At 43.0% G+C, this 16,068-nt stretch overlaps 1 non-coding gene across 1 annotated transcript; it reads right to left on the bottom strand.

Annotated features, from left to right (window-relative positions):
* Positions 1-15,044: 15,044 nt before the first annotated feature.
* On the bottom strand, positions 15,045-15,116 carry TRNAP-AGG (transfer RNA proline (anticodon AGG)). The gene has a single exon. It is a non-coding gene; the product is annotated as a tRNA-Pro (tRNA).
* Positions 15,117-16,068: the final 952 nt, after the last annotated feature.

A 16,068-nucleotide genomic window follows, 5' to 3' on the forward strand; every position in this document is an offset into this window, starting at 1 on the left:
ATTACCTGCTGATGATACTTCTCCACCTTCTCGTTCTTCTCAGAAACGATCGACACGTCCTTCACTACCTTTCCACGCTCAGTTTCAGACTGAACAATGGACTAAATTCTTCACTTTACGACCGACTTCCTCTACTGCCTATCTTTCTGACCATAGTATTGGCAAGGCACTCCTACGCCATGTTGGTAAAGATATTTCTTTTCATGCTCTTAAGAGCGGTACGCGCATCATTACCGTACAGAATGCTACCCAGGCTCATGAGCTCTCTCGTCTTTCCCATATCGATACTGTTCCTGTCACTCTTGAAAAACATCATTCCCTCAATTCTTGTAGTGGTACCGTCATTCTGCCCCATACCATAGTTCAACAAAATTTCCAGACATGTGGCACTGACATTCTTGAACAGCTGGAACTCCAAGATCTCCCAATCCTCAAGTTAGACACTTACGTTCTTCCTGCCCGCGGGCGGAGACGATACCCTAGCAATGTGGCTCGTTTAACTTTTGACAGCCGAGAACTCCCATCCTCAGTTTATATAGCAGGACATCGGTTACAAGTTCGAAAGGTGATCCCTACACCACAACAGTGTAGGAATTGCTGGTGATTTGGCCATCCAGCGAAATATTGCAGATCTATCGCCGAATGCCCAGTCTGTGGTGCCGATGACCATTCTAATACATCTTGCAATCGATCTCCCTCTTGCCTTAACTGTCATGAGGCTCACCCTTCGTACTCTCGCCGTTGTCAAGTCTATTTAAACGAGCGGGAAATCCGTTACCTCAAAGAGACAGAAGGTCTCCCTTATGCCATGGCAGTTTCTCATCTCCGCCTCCAAGGGAGACTCCCACGTGTTTCTTATTCCCGTGTTTCAAAACGTCCCCCCACTTCTGGTATCCCATCTTCTACACCCACCTCTGTGGTTACCTCTCCCATAGTCACTCCTGTATCTAATCCTTTTGCTGTCCTCGGTTCAGACGTCCCTACTTCAACGCCTCAGTCTAATCTCGCTTCTTCGAGTTCTCTCTCACAAGCCTCAGTACATGTATCGACGAGACCTCATACGACACCTCCTCCCAATCGTCCCTCTACTTCTCAAAAGTCAAAAAAAGGTCCGTTAACACCTACCCATCTTCCACCTCCTCATTTTACCCTCCCTGTCTCTGTCCCTGGTTCTTCCCCTCTCACGGGCTCAGTTACAAGTGTAGAGGTTCACCCTCCTCGTACTGTACCTTCCTCCCCTGTTCCCTCCCAAGTTTCTTCCTCTTCTGCCACCTCCCAGGTTCCTGCCTCTTCTGTCCCCTGCCACGCTTCTCCAGTTCCCTCCACCCTTTCGCCCCCCCCCTACCTTGGTACAGTCCAATACAGTTCCAATCTTCACTCATCCTCCCCCTACCATTTCCAATATTGTCTCCCATACGACGTCTCTGAATTCTGAAACACTTGAAGCAATCTCTGAATATATTGCAGAGACCAAACCATCAATGGACACTGATCCACCTTCCGCTCTTTCTCTCTCCTCTCCTCCATCTGCGCAACTCCTTTCTTCACAGCGCACCGTTCCTTCGCTGCTTGAACGTTTTCCACTGCCTCCTCATGTGGACTTTTCTAACCCCTCTAGTCCGTAGGAACCCTTACCTGCGGATTTCAAGTATCTTTATCATTGCCAATCATGGCCTATTTACAGTGGAATATGCGCGGCCTCAGGGGTAATCGGGGTGAGCTTCAGATGTTACTCTCCCAGTTTGCCCCTGTTGGTGTTTGCTTACAGGAACCAAAATTACACTCTGCTGTTATTTCTCACATCTCAGGCTATAATTTATTGTATTCTTCAGATCCTTTTCCTGATGGGACCTTTAATGAAAGTGCCCTTCTTCTACGCACTGATATTCCGTACCATCAGCTATTTGTTCATACTTCGCTGCATTACACAGCAGCCCGTATCCACTTACATAGGTGGTATACGCTCTGTTCTTTATATCTCTCTCCTTCTCGGGCATTATCTATTCCGGATATTGCCTTCCTTGTTTCGTCATTACCGCCACCGATTCTGTTACTTGGTGATTTTAATGCCCACCATTTCCTCTGGGGGGGGTCTCACTGTGATTCCCGTGGAACTCAGTTAGAGGCTTTTCTTGCCACCCACCCCCTCCATGTTTTAAATACAGGTACTCGCACCCATTTTGATCCTCGGACTCATACTCTCTCTTGCATCGATCTCTCAGTCTGCTCTTCCTCCGCCGCATTAGACTTCACTTGGTCTGTTCTCCCAGACTTACATGACAGTGATCATTTCCCAATCATTCTTACTTCCCCTTCATATTCGCCACCTCTTCGCACCCCACGCTGGCAATTTAATCGGGCAAATTGGAACCTTTACTCACACCTAACTGATTTTAAAGAGGTTCCTTCTTCGTCCTCCATCGATGAGCTTTTACACCTCTTCTCGTCCTCCGTTTTCACTGCAGCTTCTCATTCTATACCCCAAACTTCAGGCAGGCATTCTCAGAAATGCGTGCCTTGGTGGTCTCCTGCTTGTGCTCGTGCAGTACGTTTGAAACGCGCTGCATGGGGCAGGTACCGGTACAATAGAACCACAGAGAGAGACTCCTTGATTTTAAACAGAAGCGTGCGATCGCTCGCCGTGTCATCCGTGATGCTAAACGCACTTGCTGGCGAGATTGTCTCCACCATCACCTCTGCTTCCTCTATGAGTGCAGTCTGGAAAAAAGTACGAAAACTGAGTGGTAAATATTCTCCTGACCCGGCTCCTGTTCTGCGGGTTGCCGGTGTTGATATAGCAAACCCACTAGATGTTGCCAATGAAATTGGCAATCATCTGGTCCGTATTTCTCAGGGACTCCATCTATGCCCCTCATTTCTTTCCTCAAAGTCTGCCAGAGAGTTAGCACCCTTGGACTTTTCTTCTCTCAGAGAAGAACAGTATAATGTGCCTTTTACACTTCAAGAACTGGAGGCAACACTCTCAGCTTGTCGATCATCGGCAGCTGGGCCCGACGACATTCATATTCGTATGCTACAACATTTACATCAGTCAGCCCTTGCAGTCCTATTACGCCTTTACAATCTTATTTGGTCACAAGGAGTTCTTCCACAGCTGTGGAAATTCGCCATTGTTCTCCCTTTCCGCAAACCAGGCACTACGGGACATGAAACCTCCCACTATCATCCCATTGCTCTTACCAGTGCAGTTTGCAAAGTAATGGAACGCCTAGTAAATAGACGTTTAGTGTGGTATTTAGAGAGACACAACAGTCTCTCCACTCGTCAATATGGCTTTCGTAAGGGACGTTCTACCATAAACCCCTTACTACGCTTGGATACGTATGTTCGTAATGCCTTTGCGAATAACCACTCAGTTATTGCCATATTTTTTGACCTTGAGAAGGCATATGACACAACTTGGAGGTATAATATTTTAGCCCAAGCCCACTCCTTAGGCCTTCGAGGCAATCTACCATCCTTCCTTAAGAACTTTTTAACTGACAGGCATTTCCGTGTTCGGGTTAATAATGTGCTCTCTCCGGACTTTATCCAAGCTGAAGGTCCCCCAGGGATGTGTTCTGAGCACAACACTTTTTCTCCTTGCTATTAATGATTTGGCCTCTAGTCTTCCATCAAATATTTGGTCATCACTCTATGTTGATGACTTCGCTATTGCCTGTGCAGGCGCTGACTGTCACCTCATTACAGTTTCTCTCCAACATGCAGTCGACCGTGTTTCCAATTGGGCCACCACACGTGGGTTTAAATTTTCCAGCACTAAAACCCACCAAATTACTTTCACTAGACGCTTTGTCATCTCCGATCATCCTTTGTACCTCTATGGCTCCCGTATCCCTGAACGTGATACAGTCAAGTTTCTGGGCCTCCTCTTTGATTGTAGGTTATCCTGGAAACCTCACATTACCTCTCTGAAGGCAACTTGTCACAGCCGGCTGAACCTTCTTAAAACCCTTGCTCATCTTTCATGGGGAGCTGATCGTCGAACCCTCCTTCGCCTACATTCCACCCTTATTTTATCGAAACTTGATTATGGTGACCAGATCTATTCAGCGGCATCTGCTGCTACTCTCTCTAGCCTTAACCCCATTCATCACCAAGGATTACGTTTATGCCTTGGTGCTTTTCGCTCTTCCCCTGTCGAGAGCCTCTATGCAGAAGCGAACGTTCCATCCTTATCCGATCGCCGTGATGCCCATTGCCTGCGCTACTATGTACGCTCTCATGATCTTCGCAATCCTTCCATTTATAGAATGGTCACTGATATTAGTAGACATTCTTTATTTGTTCGCCGCCCCTGTTTACTCCGTCCCTTCTCTCTTCGCCTTCATTCGCTCTTGTCTTCTCTTCAACTACCACCTTTCTATGTACATGTAGCATCTCACTTTTCCCTACCCCCCTGGGAAGTTCCAGCTATTCGAGTCTGTTCTTTCTCCCTCCCTTGCTCGAAAGCCCAACTGTCTACGGTCACTTCCCGCTCTCTTTTTCTTGACCACTTTCACTCTCATTCTCATGCCATTGCTGTGTACACAGATGGCTCTAAGTCTTCTGACGGCGTAGGATTCGCAGCAGTGTTTCTGGACAGCGTCGTACAAGGGCATTTACTATCTTCGGCTAGTATTTTTACTGCTGAATTATATGCCATCCTTACAGCACTTATCCGTATTGCATCTATGCCTGTGTCATCATTTGTGGTTGTCTCAGACTCCCTTAGTGCTTTACAGGCTATACAAAAATTTGATACACCTCACCCCTTAGTCGTCCGTATCCAACTTTGGCTACGCCGCATCTTTACCAAGCATAAAGATATTGTTTTTTGTTGGGTCCCTGGTCATGTTGACGTACAGGGTAATGAACAGGCAGACACTGCTGCGCGGTCAGCAGTACATGACCTACCAGTTTCTTATAGAGGTATTCCATTTACGGACTATTTTGCTGCAATATCTTCCCACCTTCACACCCGTTGGCAACAACGTTGGTCTACTATGCTCGGCAACAAACTTCAATCTATTAAACCGAGTATAGGTTACTGGCCGTCTTCTTATCACCAGTGTCGAGGTTGGGAGACTACTCTCTCCCGTCTTCGCATTGGCCATACTCGTCTTACTCATGGATATCTCATGGAGAGGCGTCTTGCTCCTCTCTGTGAGAATTGCCAAGCTCCATTATCAGTCAGCCACATTCTGTTGGACTGCCCACTTTATCAACGAGCACGCAGAATTTACCTCTGTCGTCGTCTTCGCTCCGCTGCTCTCTCTTTACCTTCCCTTCTCGCTGATGGACCCACCTTTCATCCGGACTCTCTCATTGACTTTTTGACAACAACTGACTTACTTCACAAATTCTGATACCTTCAGCCCTTTCTACTTCAATCTCTTGCTACCCTCTACCCCCGTACTATCCCCTGCCCCGCTGTTTTCTGTAACCTGCTGATCATCCCCCCTCCCTTCTGCCATCCAATACCCTCGCTTCCTTCCCTACCCTGCAGCGCTGTATAGCCCTTGTGGCTTAGCGCTTCTTTTTGATTATAATAATAATAATTGATAACTGCAACAAAACTCGGGCATAATACTAGATGCAGAAATCTGATATTTCCTGTGAAAAAAGTTGTATATGAAAGGGCCTAAAATCCAGAACTTTGCCTGAAGAGTCCAGAATCTCCCTATCTGCCAACCACTTCAAAGCTAATGTTAAAAAACACTTCCTTATCTGAATGTGGTTTTGACAACAATTTATGCCAAACAAATCCTGAAACCCTGTCTCGTCTAACACTGTCCTTGTTCTATCCTTCCTCCAGCTCTCATTTATTACTAGAAAAGATTTCTTTGTATCAATTCAGGTACCTAGCTTATTTCCATGTACAGTACTATGTATCTCACTATCCTGTAATAAGTTTTAAGGCTGCTCAAAATGCTTGGCTTAACAATTTGATGCAGGCAGCATACTCCACCAATATTCAAAACTCTAAACCTACTCACCATACAAAACATCCATACTTATTACTGCACCTACTACATACATAGAACACTTAACTCTGATATAAACCCTCCCCTCAAACGTCTCCTTACCAACCTCAACAGAACACATGACCATAACACAAGGCACAGATCACTCTTTGATGTTCCTAGTGTCCACCTCACGCTATGCAAAAACTCAATGCACATAAAAGGCCCTAAAATCTGGAATTCATTACCTGTGAATATAAAAGAAACACTGTCTGTTTATAAATTCAAGTCTCTTCTCAAAAATCACTTACTCACCCACAACTAAATAAATACTGAACATTAAAATGGTATAAAATACCGACAGGTTGTTTCAGACAATATTGTTTCAGACTATGGAACAATACTCTTCTCCAGACTGAGGGACTGACCACCTCAAAACTTCAAGGGTGATGGACTGATTACATCGTCTTCAAGTATCTTCTGCTTCTATCAACTTTTCTGTACTCGACTGAAGAAGCCTACTGTGTAGGCGAAACGTTTCAAAATAAAAATACCTAACTGTTGCATGTGTGTCTTACCTAATTAAATACTGAATAATTGTATCACATAAATTGTATCTCATAAATGTTTCTCGTTATTGTATCTCATAAATGTCTAACCTGTGACCCAATCAAACTTTATTTTTTTAATTACATTACCTAACAGAATACTCCATTCTATTGAATGTACAGCAACACAGTAAATGACCATATGACCTGTCTTTGTAATACTCATTTGTGCTAAATTGTTGTCTGTTTACAATAATGTTTTTACCAATGAATATATTATTGCTTAGTTAATCTTAAGTTAATTTTAAGCCTGCCCATAATGCTCTGCATACAAGGCGCTTTGGCAAGCTTCACTTTAATACCCCTCAAGGAAGGTTCCTTGATGTTGGTGAGGGGCTTTTGATTTAGGGAATTGGATCTGTGCTCCAGTTCCCCGAATTAAGCCTGAATGCCTTCCACATCCCCCCCCCAGGCGCTGTATAATCCTCCGGGTTTAGCGCTTCCCCCTTGATTATAATAATAATAATTCACTTTAATAACTGTATTCCTTTGTACTTCTCTGTATCATGTTCAAATAAATAAATAAACAAGGGACTTTCTGTTCTCTACTTGTTATTAGTACCTACTTGAATTCTCCATTAGTCTAATGAATGCAGATCTTTCTTTCAACATAACACACCGGCCGTATCCCATCGAGGCGGGGTGGCCCAAAAGGAAAAACGAAAGTTTCTCCTTTTACATTTAGTAATATATACAGGAGAAGGGGTTACTAGCCCCTTGCTCCTGGCATTTTAGTCGCCTCTTACAACACGCATGGCCTACGGAGGAAGAACTCTGTTCCACTTCCCCATGGAGGTAAGAGGAAACGAACAAGAACTAGAAAGAAAAATAGAAGAAAACTCAAAGGGGTGTGTGTATATATATGCTTGTACACGTATGTGTAGTGTGACCTAAGTGTAAGTAGAAGTAGCAAGACGTACCTGAAATCTTGCATGTTCATGAGACAGAAAAAAGGACACCAGCAATCCTACCATGTAAAACGATTACAGGCTTTCGTTTTACTCACTTGGCAGGACGGTAGTACCTCCCTGGGCGGTTGCTGTCTACCAACCTACTACCTAGGTGAATGCAGATATATAATAATAGTTTATTAGGACATGATACATAGTTGTACAAGGTATTATAGTAGTTGGGTGTATATGTCAAAAGCCCCATGTATGCAGAGCATTATGGGCAGGCCTAAAATTAACGTAAGATTATCTAAGCTATAATAGATTTAATGGTAACAGTTACAGTAAACAATTTACAGTATTGAGTACAATTGAGTATTTTAAACAATGAAATTTAAACATTTCAATTTTGAAGCATTATAGTTTTACAATTTTGTAACATTACAGTGAATAATATACATATATTAATCTGTTTAAGGGCAATGTGTGGTGTAAATATTATGCAGAAAATTCGGAGTGTGGAAATTAGGAAAAGGTGTGGAGTTAATAAAAGTATTAGTGAGAGGGCAGAAGAGGGGTTGTTGAGGTGGTTTGGTCATTTAGAGAGAATGGATCAAAGTAGAATGACATGGAAAGCATATAAACCATACCCCCGGCCGGGATTGAACCCGCGGTCATAGAGTCTCGAAACTCCAGCCCAGGGTGTGGTTTATTTGCAATCGTGTCATTACGATTTCTCGAGTCATGGAAAGCATATAAATCTATAGGGGAAGGAAGGCTGGGTAGGGGTTGTCCTCGAAAGGGTTGGAGAGAGGGGGTAAAGGAGGTTTTGTGGGCAAGGGGCTTGGACTTCCAGCAAGCGTGCGTGAGCGTGTTAGATAGGAGTGAATGGAGACGAATGGTACTTGGGACCTGACGATCTGTTGGAGTGTGAGCAGGGTAATATTTAGTGAAGGGATTCAGGGAAACCAGTTATTTTCATATAGTCGGACTTGAGTCCTGGAAATGGGAAGTACAATGCCTGCACTTTAAAGGAGGGGTTTGGGATATTGGCAGTTTGGAGGGATATGTTGTGTATCTTTATACGTATATGCTTCTAAACTGTTGTATTCTGAGCACCTCTGCAAAAACAGTGATAATGTGTGAGTGTGGTGAAAGTGTTGAATGATGATGAAAGTATTTTCTTTTTGGGGATTTTCTTTCTTTTTTTGGGTCACCCTGCCTCAGTAGGTCACCCTGCCTCGGTAGGTCACTCTGCCTCGGTGGGTCACCCTGCCTCGGTGGGTCACCCTGCCTCGGTGGGTCACCCTGCCTCGGTGGGTCACCCTGCCTCGGTGGGTCACCCTGCCTTGGTAGGTCACCCTGCCTCGGTGGGCCACCCTGCCTTGGTGGGTCACCCTGCCTCGGTGGGTCACCCTGCCTCGGTGGGTCACCCTGCCTCGGTGGGAGACGGCCAACTTGTTGAAAAAAAAAATTAATCTCTTGTTAAACAGCATTAACAATCCTGAAAATAATTGGCATTATTACACTGCAAGTCAGGCTAAAACTGTATTCAGTGCCACCAAGAACATAGTATTCAATTGTAATGTTTGATCATTGAGTAAACATTATGATGACCTAGCACTGCTTAATTCTATTCAAGTTTACATATCCTCCATTATTCTTACTGAAACTTGACTCAAACATGACAACAGACAGCTTTGCCTTACCTGGTTACACAGCCATAGATAACTAGACCTGATCAATTAGGAGGTGGCACTGCTATCTACTACTAAAAGAACTAGAATGTATTAAATTTATTTGCACCAGGGACAAAAATGGTGAATATATATTTGCAAAATTCTCTTAAAAAAATCTAAAAAAAAACTTACAATAATTTGAGCCATCTACAGATTATCTCTCACAAATCCTGAATCAGAGATGAATAAATACCATCTGATATTTTCTGGCGAACATAAACCTTATCAAAGCAACTGGCCCTTAAGTAGCCGACTTCACAAGCACTATAATAATAATATTAATAATAATGTAATATAATATCTTTTCTTCTACAAGGTATACAGACCATAGCTGACATCAATGACGTACTACTATATAGAAAGCCGCTTGTTATGCAGAGCATTTCAGGCAAATTAGGTCAGTTTTGTCCCAGGATGTGACCCACACCAGTCGACTAACACCCAGGTACCCATTTTACTGATGGGGAACATAGACAACCAGTGTAAAGACACACCCGATGTTTCTACACTCGCTGGGTATCGAACCCAGACCCTCACCATGTGAAGCGAGAGCTTTAACCACCAGACCACCATCTATAACTAAGCCAGCAAGACTGAGAGAAATGCCTCATTACTTGACCATATCTGGATCAATACTATATCCCCACTAAAAGCAAGGATAATCGCAGATAACATCACAGACCATTACTCCATCTTCCTCATAACCAACTTACGTAAACTGCCTCAAGACACAAGTAAGATCTCTCTTTTTTTGGCTTCATGGCGAGTCACCAGTAAAAACTATTTCACCATTAAGGGAAAGTGACTGGCAGAGAGAGCTATCTGACACCCATGATATTGATGTGTCAATTTTTTTTTTATCAAAAAACTCAAAAGAGATTGTTCAATTAAAACTAAGCAAATAAAAAAAATCAAAACGAAAAAAATTTAGGCTGGGTTTAATAACAAAGGGAGAGACAAAACAATACATGTCGATACTTACTAATCTAATTTGGAAGATTAAGCGACTATTATGGAAGCAGATTTTACAAAAGAAAAAAGGATATGAAAAGGATCTGGAAACCCCTTTCTGAAATCCTGGGCTCTAGAAAACTATCCAAAATCAGAGATGTAAACTTTAAACCAAACGAACCACACATCCAACCTGCAGACACTGCCAACAAAGTTAATGTCTTCTTTTATACTACCGGATCAAAACTAACAAGCAAAATCCCAGCCTCAAATATTCAGGTGAAAGACTACCTCATTGGTAACTACCCTAATACTCTATAGTATCTAGTTCCTACTAACCCTACTGAAGTCTCACTCAATATTAAATCACTAAATAACAAGGCAGGATATCTAAATAACTTTCCACCACTCATGTACAAAAAGGCAGCTCATGTGCTGTCACCTATTATTGCAACTGTTTAATAAATTAGTGGAATCTTCATCCTTCCCACAGCACTGTATGACTCTTGTGGGTTTGGTGCTTGGTTTTTTATTATAATAATTCAACCCTCCCATACACACTCAAGATAGCAAGGGTTACCCTGATCCTCAAAGGAGGCAATCCAACTGAACTGAATAACTATAGGGCTATATCGAACTTGCCCTTACTATCTAAAATCTTTGAAAAAATAATACACAAGCAAGTTTACTCCTACCTAATACCTACCAATATACTTAACCCCTGCCAGTTTAGGCTTAGGCTGAAAAAAATATGACCGATGCAATTATACAAATGTTCGAACTGTTATATATAGTGCTGGAAAAAAATTAATATCCTCTGGAGCTCTTCACAGACCTGCAGAAAGCATTCAGTACAGTGGACCACAATCTCTTGCACCTTTAACTAGAACATTACAGGGTCAGAGGACATGCCCTTGAATACCTAAAATCTTATCTTAGTAATAGACACCCGTATGTCTCCACAAACGGTCTAAACTCAACTACTCAGTCATTGGAGTGCCATAGGGCAGTGTCTTTGGCACTGCTCCTTCTCATTTACATCAACCTCCCCAATGCATCTCATCTCCTTAAACCAGTTCTATTCATGGATGACACTACTTATGTCTTCTCCCACTAACCCAACTATACTTAGTGACACTTAACTACAAACTACTAAAAAATAGCTACATGGATGATGACCAGCAAACTCACTCTCGATATAGACAAAACCTACTTCATGCTGTTTGGAAACAGAGCTTTAAATATCCAACTTAAAATATTAATTAATGGTTCTCCCATCACAAGACACACTAAGGACAAACTTTCAGGGCTACACATTAAATGCAACCTTTAATTTCAGATCTACATCCAACATATGTAGGTAGTAGGTAGTAGAATACGTATTCTATTCAAGATTGATGGACTGAACACATCGACTCAAGGTTGAGGGACTGATTACCGCATTCTCCTCCTGTTCTTCAAGTTTCTCCTACGTATGGACTGTGATGAATGGTTTGAAAAACCGACAAGTTGAAGATTGAAACACTTATGCAGCATATGGGAATCTTTATTCAGGAAACGTTTCGCCACACAGTGGCTTCATCAGTCCAATACAAAGAGGAAGGCGTAAGGAGAGGAGGAGAATGAGGTAATCAGTCCCTCAACCTGGAGTCGATGTGTTCAGTCCATCAATCTTGTAGAAAGTTAAACATTCTACAAGATTGATGGACTGAACACATCGACTCCAGGTTGAGGGACTGATTACCTCATTCTCCTCCTCTCCTTACGCCTTCCTCTTTGTATTGGACTGATGAAGCCACTGTGTGGCGAAACGTTACCTCAATAAAGATACCCAAGAGTTGCACATGTGTCTAATTTATCAGCAATATTCCAGCCTAGATAGAACAAGTGACCTGAAGAGTGTCATCATGGGCTTGGCTTCCCTAGTTTTGAAGGTTCTCATTATCCATCCTGTCATTTTTCTAGCAGATGCGATTGATACAATGTTATTGTTTTATACTCTGATGAAATTTTAATTTCCTTACGTTTACCATATCTGAGTAATTGAAATTTCTCATCGTTGAACTTCATATTGTTTTCTGCAGCCCATTGAAAGATTTGGTTGATGTCCGCCTGAAGCCTTGCAGGGTCTTCAATGGAAGACACTGTCATGCAGATTCGGGTGTCATCTGCAAAGGAAGACACGGTGCTGTGGCTGACATCCTTGTCTATGTCGGATATGAGGATGAGGAACAAGATGGGAGCGAGTACTGTGCCTTGTGGAACAGAGCTTTTCACCGTAGCTGCATCGGACTTTACTCTGTTGACGACTACTCTCTGTGTTCTGTTAGTGAGGAAATTATAGATCCATCGACCGACTTTTCCTGTTATTCCTTTAGCACGCATTTTGTGCGCTATTACACGATGATAATTTATGTTACTGTGTTTGTGTGTGACTGTACCTGAATAAATTTACTTATCGCCAACCACTTGGATACCCAAAGTTAAACAACCCAGGGCCTAGAGTTTACCTGGAGAGAGTTCCGGGGGTCAACGCCCCCGCGGTCCGGTCTGTGACCAGGCCTCCTGGTGGATCAGAGCCTGATCAACCAGGCTGTTGCTGCTGGCTGCACGCAAACCAACGTACGAGCCACAGCCCGGCTGATCAGGAACTGACTTTAGGTGCTTGTCCAGTGCCAGCTTGAAGACTGCCAGGGGTCTGTTGGTAATCCCCCTTATGTGTGCTGGGAGGCAGTTGAACAGTCTCGGGCCCCTGACACTTATTGTATGGCCTCTTAACGTGCTAGTGACACCCAGGCTTTTCATTGGGGGGATTGTGCATCGTCTGCCAAGTCTTTTGCTTTCGTAGTGAGTGATTTTCGTGTGCAAGTTCGGTACTAGTCCCTCTAGGATTTTCCAGGTGTATATAATCATGTATCTCTCCCTCCTGCGTTCCAGGGAATACAGGTTTAGGAACCTCAAGCGCTCCCAGTATTTGAGGTGTTTAATCTCCGTTATGCGCGCCGTGAAAGTTCTCTGTACATTTTCTAGGTCGGCAATTTCACCTGCCTTGAAAGGTGCTGTTAGTGTGCAGCAATATTCCAGCCTAGATAGAACAAGTGACCTGAAGAGTGTCATCATGGGCTTGGCCTCCCTAGTTTTGAAGGTTCTCATTATCCATCCTGTCATTTTTCTAGCAGATGCAATTGATACAATGTTATGGTCCTTGAAGGTGAGATCCTCCGACATGATCACTCCCAGGTCTTTGACGTTGGTGTTTCGCTCTATTTTGTGGCCAGAATTTGTTTTGTACTCTGATGAAGATTTAATTTCCTCATGTTTACCATATCTGAGTAATTGAAATTTCTCATCGTTGAACTTCATATTGTTTTCTGCAGCCCACTGAAAGATTTGGTTGATGTCCGCCTGGAGCCTTGCAGTGTCTGCAATGGAAGACACTGTCATGCAGATTCTGGTGTCATCTGCAAAGGAAGACACGGTGCTGTGGCTGACATCCTTGTCTATGTCGGATATGAGGATGAGGAACAAGATGGGAGCGAGTACTGTGCCTTGTGGAACAGAGCTTTTCACCGTAGCTGCCTCGGACTTTACTCTGTTGACGACTACTCCCTGTGTTCTGTTAGTGAGGAAATTATAGATCCATCGACCGACTTTTCCTGTTATTCCTTTAGCACGCATTTTGTGCGCTATAACGCCATGGTCACACTTGTCGAAGGCTTTTGCAAAGTCTGTATATATTACATCTGCATTCTTTTTGTCTTCTAGTGCATTTAGGACCTTGTCGTAGTGATCCAATAGTTGAGACAGACAGGAGCGACCTGTTCTAAACCCATGTTGCCCTGGGTTGTGTAACTGATGGGTTTCTAGATGGGTGGTGATCTTGCTTCTTAGGACCCTTTCAAAGATTTTTATGATATGGGATGTTAGTGTTATTGGTCTGTAGTTCTTTGCTGTTGCTTTACTGCCCCCTTTGTGGAGTGGGGCTGTCTGTTGTTTTTAGTAACTGTGGGACGACCCCCGTGTCCATGCTCCCTCTCCATAGGATGGAAAAGGCTCGTGATAGGGGCTTCTTGCAGTTCTTGATGAACACAGAGTTCCATGAGTCTGGCCCTGGGGCAGAGTGCATGGGCATGTCATTTATCGCCTGTTCGAAGTCATTTGGCGTCAGGATAACATCGGATAGGCTTGTGTTAATCAAATTTTGTGGCTCTCTCATAAAAAATTCATTTTGATCTTCGACTCTCAGTCTGGTTAGCGGCTTGCTAAAAACTGAGTCATATTGGGACTTGAGTAGCTCACTCATTTCCTTGCTGTCATCTGTGTAGGACCCATCTTGTTTAAGTAGGGGCCCAATACTGGACGTTGTTCTCGATTTTGATTTGGCATAGGAGAAGAAATACTTTGGGTTTCTTTCGATTTCATTTATGGCTTTTAGTTCTTCCCGCGTATAACAATGATTCACGAAATCGTAATAACACGATTGCAAACAAACTATACCACGGGTGGGGATTGAACTCATGGCGAGTGAGTCGTAAACCTCCTGGCCAGGTGTAAGCCACTGAGCCAGCTGGTTACAATAAGATTTAGCCAGCTAGGTATATTTATACACCACAGAGAGGTTAGCACAGACCCCACTGTGACAACAAATGCAAGTTTTTACAGATGAATCACCCGCCACGAGTTCAAACCCCACCAGTGTTATGGTTTGTACATAATACTGATATTAAAAAAAACATTAACATTTAAAATATTTAAGCGCATAAAGAAATATCAATATAAACAGGAATTTGGATAGGTCAACTTATGATTAATGAAAAATAGGTTATGAGATTTCCCATGACAAATAAATTAACAGTTGAATTAGTGTTATTTCGCACCAAAATACCACTCGGGCCTGACCGGGAGTTGAACCCGGGACCTCTCGCACCCTAAGCGAGAATCATACCACTAGACCATCAGGCCACTGCTTCAAAACAACTCTTATAGTATAGAAACTTTCTAATCCACACTCTGGCCATCATTGTCTAAGTCATTCTCATTCTTTATTAATTGCAAAAGAAAACGGAACAATGACTTGGCGTAACTAATCTGTTTTCTTCTGTATACAGTGTATACAGTGGATGATTAAATGAATTAAATTGTATCAACTACGCATCCTGTCTTGATAATCGTATACGTGTCTCACATACAATAAAATCAACACTATGAGAGATGTAACGGAGAGGTTACATCCTCTCTGGTGGGATATTCACACAGAAAAGCTTTCTTTTACGCTGACCAGAATGACTTTCTCGCACATTTTAGTAAGTTTATTTAGGTACAGGTACACATAAATAGTTACAAAAATTATGCTTAGTAACGTATGTGCAAATTACCTAGGATAACCCCCAAAAATATGGAATATTCAAAATTATTTAGAACTGCCTGGACAGACATTGAAACATCCTGGTACTCCAAACCCAACTAACTTCCATAATAATCATGTTATAAAACTCATACTATAATCATCCTAAACTGAGAGCATTGAAACGTACTCCAAGTATACTGCTCGGAGACTAGGACTACACTATAGAAAATATCGTACCCCTAAATGCTGGAACTTTTCCAAACTGCCCTTGCTGTTACCAGGAAGCCTATGACAGCTTCGTAAACAGACTGGGAAGCATTTGTCAATAGACCCCTGGCTGTCTTCAAGAAGGAGCTGGACAGGCACCTAAAGTTTACGTGCGGCCAGCAGTAACAGCCTAGTTGATCAGGCCCTAATCCAACGAGAGGCCTGGTCACAGACTAATCCGCAAGAGCGTTGACCCCCGAAACCCCCCCTCCAGGTATACCCAGACCCCACTTAAGGGTAACAAGACTGGTCAGATTGTTTACTCTCATATCTTACACAGGGCGAATAAGTTAATCAGTG

Source organism: Cherax quadricarinatus, chromosome 60, assembly GCF_038502225.1.
Source record: "Cherax quadricarinatus isolate ZL_2023a chromosome 60, ASM3850222v1, whole genome shotgun sequence".
Classification (NCBI taxonomy): Eukaryota; Metazoa; Arthropoda; class Malacostraca; order Decapoda; family Parastacidae; genus Cherax; species Cherax quadricarinatus.